The sequence below is a fragment of the Dendrobates tinctorius genome, unplaced genomic scaffold, assembly GCF_039654945.1.
Source record: "Dendrobates tinctorius isolate UK_male_01 unplaced genomic scaffold, ASM3965494v1 ptg000051l, whole genome shotgun sequence".
In the NCBI taxonomy this organism is placed as follows: Eukaryota; Metazoa; Chordata; class Amphibia; order Anura; family Dendrobatidae; genus Dendrobates; species Dendrobates tinctorius.
In genome coordinates, this window is record NW_027361719.1 from 8,371,569 (window position 1) to 8,378,148 (window position 6,580).

A 6,580-nucleotide genomic window follows, 5' to 3' on the forward strand; every position below is an offset into this window, starting at 1 on the left:
ATAGCCACTCTTAAGTATCTTTGATAACCTGGGTGGATGGGGATGTGATAGTATGCATCCTTTAAATCGACTATGGCCATAAAACAATCGTGATGCAGCAGCTTTATGGCTGTAGCTACCGACTCCATCTTGAAGGTCTGATTTTTTATCCACTGATTGAGGCCTCTGAGGTTTATGATTGTTCTGAATGACTGGTCCGGTTTTTTTTATCAGGAAGAGGGGCGAGTAGAACCCTGTTTTCTCCTGTTTGCTCGGGACTTCGAAAAGAATCTGTTTGTCTAGCAGACTCAGGATTTCCGATTCCCAGGCCAACTGTTCTTCTATCACCTTCCTGATAGGGGTAATGACAAATGATGCTCTTGGCTGATGTGAAAAAGGAATCTTGAGGCCTTCCTATTGTGAGTTCATTTTCTGGTCCACCAGTTGTGAGTTCTCCTGCCAGGCTCCATCTGGTGGTAACAGGAGGTAGTGAGGCTGATTTAATCAGTAGAGATCTGCCACCTGATAATGAGGATGACGATTGGACCTCAGGAATCTCAGACTGGATTTAAGACAGCCGACTCCCTATTCTGGTGCTGGTGATTCCTTCTGGCTTGTCAGGTCTTGGTTTTCAGCTCTGTTCCAGTCATCTAAAGCTAAGTTTTTCTGCTAATGTTCACACTTGAACTTTGTTTGTCTATTCAGTTTTTTGTGCGGTCAGCCAGCCCTGGCTGGGGCTGTGCTGAATTTCCACTCTTATTTACCTGTATTTGCCAATTTGCTTTTTGTCCCTTATTAGATTGAAATATTCTGAGACAGGGCAAAAAGAGGCCAGAGTGCTGATATAGTGAGAGAAGTCTAGTGACTTCAGGGTTAATTTTGCTATCAGAAGTGTTGGACATTTTTTTGTAGGGTTTTTTGCAGATTGCAGACTTTCCTTTCTAGTTAGTTTGGGCCCCATTGTTTTGCTTAGCCTATTTTCCTGCCTGTGTTTGTGTTTTCATCTTGTTTTAATACATGCGTGGGGGCTGTCTATTCCTTTGGGGTCTGCTCTGGGGCAGTTAGTTTTCCCCTTTTCTTGCTTTAGGCTTATTTAGTCCTCCGGCCGTGACGAGGCATCTAGGTTCATCGTAGGTACGCTCCACGGCTGCTGCTAGTTGTGTGGTTAGGATCAGGGATCTGCAATCTGCATAGTTACCAACCTCTCTGTTTTTTTCTGGGCTTAGCATGTTTAGGTTTTTTTCTCCTCGGGGACCCATTCACAACAAGGGGTAGTAGGGATATGGTATAGTACAATGGGTAGGAGCTCTGGCCATGGAGCCGTAGTCTCCTGCATCATTTTGGTCAATTGTCCCTTCAGTGTGCCGTTCAGCCTCTCAACTTCCCCATTGGATTGTAGGGTGGTACAGAGTATGGAGGGCTACAGTGGATCCAAGTATTGTCAGAACTTTTTGGTACACATGAGAAGAAAAGGCCAGACCTTGATCACTTTCAACAACTTCTGGAACCCCATATCTTCATATGACTTCCATCACCAGTTTCTTCGCTGTGGTTTTTGCAGTCATGTTGGTAACAGGGAATGCTTCCGGCCAACTGGAGAACATGTCAACAACAACCAAACAGTATTCATACCTTCCAGACTTAGGCAGCGTGATATGGTCCACCTGGAACCTTTGGAAAGGATAGTCGGGCTTAGCAAGATGCTTTGGGGGTACACGTTGAAGTTGACCGGAATTACAAGTCTGACAGATATTACAGGAACGGTTGAGCGCTGTCAAAACTGTGGAAATTCCCGGGGCCCAGTAGAATTTTTGCACCAGTGCGAGGGTCTGATTCTTTCCTCGATGTGTAGGTCCATGTGCCCATGTGGCAATAGCAGGGTACATCCGCTTAGGGAGACACACGAGTTGGTCCTTTTTCCAGAGACCATTATCCATACGTGCCCCATCAGTCTTCCATTGCTTCACCTCTTCCTTTGGAGACATTCTCTGCATTGTCATTAAGCGGTCTCGTGGGGTCCGACCGAAAACTTCAGTCTGTTGTAGATCCTCAGGTTCTTATAGGGTCAGTGCTTCTTGTAACTGTTTACACTGAGAGCGTGTGGTCACCATAGTTGGTATGGTTGGTTCAATGGGTAAGAGAGCGGCGGCTTTTGCTTACATATCCGCAAATATGTTACCAACAGTCTGTGGACTGATCCTAGGACCGTGCGCCTTAACTTTGATATTAGCCACCTGAATAGGTAATTTGATCGAGTCCATGAGGATTTTAACAGCTTCAGCATTTTTCACTGGGGTTCCGGCAGTAGTAATAAACCCTCGATTGGCCCATAGAGCCCCAAAATCATGAGCAATACCAAATGCATACCGTGAGTCCGTGTATATATTAGCCTGTCTGTTCTTGGCCAAAGTACATGCAGTAGACAGAGCCTGGAGTTCTGCTTCTTGTACTGACTGTGAGGGCGGGAGTGCAGCTGCGTTCACTACAGTGTCCTCTGTGGTAACAGAGTATCCCGTGTGGAATCTACCAAACTCGTCAGCATATCTTGAACCATCCGTGTATAACACCAGATGGGGATTTGGAAGTGGATTCTCACTGACATTTGGTGGAGTAACTGTTTCTTCTATCAGAAATTGGGAACAATCATATTGGAGGTAATCCTCATCACTGCCATCTTTCCTTATAGTTCATTATGCCGTCTTTTAAGGCATTGTAAAGGGGTTGCATTATGCGGGATGCATCCGGCATCCACTGACAACAATAAGTGCATAGTCCAAGAAAACGCTGGAGTTCAGTTTCATCTTTTGGGAAAGGAAGGGAGGTGACAGCTATTTTTATTTCTTCTGTGAGGTGTCTGGCACCCTGAAGAAGACAGTGACCCAAGAATATCACTTGACCAAGGCAGAACTGAAGTCTCGAGGCCGAAACCCGATAGTTCATTGCTGCTAGATGCTTGAGGAGTCTAACAGTGGCAGAAATGGCAAAAGACACCTGCTCATATTTTTTTTTTTTTGCAAACTGGTTGGGACTGTTTTGGGCCCCTTGTGCCTTGTGGCATAACTGTGGGAAAGGCATGCAAAATACAGATTTCCTCACTGTCTTCATCTGCATAGGCGTTATGTAACGTAAGAACCATCTGACCATCATCTTGGAATTGTATTCTGGAGCGGAACTGTGATAATAAATCTGCCCCTAGTAAATTTACTGGACATATGGGAGAGATTACGAACTGAACAGTAACCTCGGGGAAGGGTTCCACAGGGATGGGGTTTTGTAAAAGTATATTAATTGGGTCTACCATCTACTCCGATTAAAACAGCGGGAGTATGACAATTTCTCTGAAAGTGTCCTAGTCGTGCACAGCGCCAGCATTGGCAGGGAGAGGCTGGGGAGAAAGGTTCCTAGTCATAGGATTAGGAGCTGAAGTCTGAGGGGGGGCCAGAGTTTGCTGTATGGGCTGAAGGGCACACTGATAAGGGACAAACGGTGTGCTCGCAGCCGCGCTGAGCGCGATGGTGGGGGCTGGAGCAGCTACTAGTTTGCTTTTTTGTTTCCCCTCTCTGCTGAACAGACGGGTTAAATAAATTCTTCTGAAATCTTTTTTTTCTCTCTGGATCGTGTGATTAAAATAGGAGGGGGTGGATGCTCATAACCACTAGCAATATTGGGCATAGCGGGGACTGAGGCTGGCAGCGGATGATATTTCCTGGGGAGGGACCTTATCTAGCAGGGAGACCTCTTTCAAATCATTACTTTTAACTATTTGTCTGCCTGACACATTAGCCTCCTTAATCTCAGTTCCTTCTTTAATCACTTTCTCACACCACAGTCACTTTCTTCAACCACAATACATCCCGTCCCTGTCATAATACACAATTTTTCTTCTTCAACATAGCAGTAACAGAAACAATCAGAATTCACTTCCTCTGTTCTTCCTAACACCTTCGTCACACAATTCATGTGCTAAGCCACAAAATTCTTCTTTTCCTTCCACGGATTCTCTCATTTAGAGCTAAATATCCTTACTTCAGTTGTGCACAATACTGGAGCGGCTGTCTCAGTTTGTTCCACCGGGTCAACCCCCTCTTGGAAGCCCAAAATTCGCGGTACTCGGTGAAAGGAGGACGACGTCTCAGACTATCCCTCCGGACACCTCTGGATATATATATATATATATATATATATACATACATACAGTCATATGTTAAAGTTTGGGCACCCCTATTAATGATTACCTTTTTTCTTTATAACAATTTTGGTTTTTGCAACAGCTATTTCAGTTTCATATATCTAATAACTGATGGACTCAGTTATATTTCTGGATTCAAATGAGGTTTATTGTACTAAAAGAAAATGTGCAATCTGCATTTAAACAAAATTTGACCGGTGCAAAAGTATGGGCACCCTTATCATTTTCTTGATTTGAACACTCCTAACTACTTTTTACTGACTTCCTGAAGCACTAAATTGGTTTTGTAACATCATTGAGCTTTGAACTTCATAGCCAGGTGTATCAAATCATGAGAAAAGGTATTTAATGTGGCCACTTGCAAGTAGTTCTCCTATTTGATTCTCCTATGAAGAGTGGCATCATGGGCTCCTGAAAACAACTCTCAAATGATCTGAAAACAAAGATTATTCAACATAGCTTTTCAGGGGAAGGATACAAAAAGTTGTCTCAGAGATTTAACCTGTCAATTTCCACTGTGAAGAACATAGTAAGGAAATGGAAGAACACAGGTGCAGCTCTTGTTAAGCCCAGAAGTGGCAGGCCAAGAAAAATATCAGAAAGGCAGAGAAGAATGGTGAGAACAGTCAAGGAGAATCCACAGACCACCTCCAAAGACCTGCAGCATCATCTTGCTGCAGATGGTGTCACTGTGCATCGGTCAACAATACAGCGCACTTTGCACAAGGAGAAGCTGTATGGGAGAGTGATGCGAAAGAAGCCGTTTCTGCAAGCACGCCACAAACAGAGTCGCCTGAGGTATGCAAAAGCACATTTGGACAAGCCAGTTACATTATGGAAGAAGGTCCTGTGGACTGATGAAACAAAGATTGAGTTGTTTGGTCATACAAAAACGCGTTATGCATGGAGGCTAAAAAATACAGCATTCCAAGAAAAACACTTGCTACCCACAGTAAAATTTGGTGGAGGTTCCATCATGCTTTGCGGCTGTGTGGCCAATGCCGGCACTGGGAATCTTGTTAAAGTTGAGGGTCGCATGGATTCAACTCAGTATCAGCAGATTCTTGACAATAATGTGCAAGAATCAGTGACGAAGTTGAAGTTACGCAGGGGATGGATATTTCAGCAAGACAATGATCCAAAAACCGCTCCAAATCTACTCAGGCATTCATGCAGAGGAACAATTACAATGTTCTGGAATGGCCATCCCCGTCCCCAGACCTGAATATCATTGAACATCTGTGGGATGATTTGAAGCGGGCTGTCCATGCTCGGCGACCATCAAACTTAACTGAACTGGAATTGTTTTGTAAACAGGAATGGTCACAAATACCTTCATCCAGGATCCAGGAACTCATTAATAGCTACAGGAAGCGACTAGAGGCTGATATTTTTGCAAAAGGAGGATCTACGAAATATTAATGTCACTTTTATGTTGAGGTGCCCATACTTTTGCACCGGTCAAATTTTGTTTAAATGCAGATTGCACATTTTCTGTACAATAAGCCTCATTTGAATCCAGAAATATAACTGAGTCCATCAGTTATTAGATATATGAAACTGAAATAGCTGTTGCAAAAACCAAAATTGTTATAAAGAAAAAAGGTTAACATTAATAGGGGTGCCCAAACTTTAACATATGACTGTATATATATATATACCGTATTTTCCGCTTTGTAAGACGCACTTTTTTCCCCCAAAATTGAGGGGAAAAAGGGGGTGCGTCTTACAAAGAGGATATACATTTGCGCTGCCACTGAGGGTACTTGCCGCGGCACTCTGTGCCCTGATGCTGCCGCTGCGCTGTCCGCCACCGCCGCGCTCCTGTCCCCCGGTGGTTTCTTCCGCCCCACCGCCGCCGCCGCGCTCTGTCCCGTTCAGCGTGGGGGGTCTCTGTCGCTCCATGCCTGCTTTCAGCGCTGAAATCTCATCTCCCGAGATTTCAGTGCCGAGATGTCCGTCTGCACATGCGCGGCGGCCATTTTCCAGGAAGAAAGCAGGCATGGAGCGACAGAGACCCCCCACGCTGAACGGGACAGAGCGCGGCGGCGGCGGTGGGGTGGAAGAAACCACCGGGGGACAGGAGCGCGGCGGTAGCGGACAGCGCAGCGGCAGCATTAGGGCACAGAGTGCCGCGGCAAGTACCCTCAGAACGGGACAGAGCGCGGCGATGGCGGCAAACACCGGGGGATAGGAGCGTGGCGGTAAGAACCGGGGGACAGAGCGCGGCGGCGGCGGTGGGGTGGAAGAAACCACCGGGGGACAGGAGCGCGGCGGTAGCGGACAGCGCAGCGGCAGCATTAGGGCACAGAGTGCCGCGGCAAGTACCCTCAGAACGGGACAGAGCGCGGCGATGGCGGCAAACACCGGGGGATAGGAGCATGGTGGTAAGAACCGGGAGACAGAGCGCGG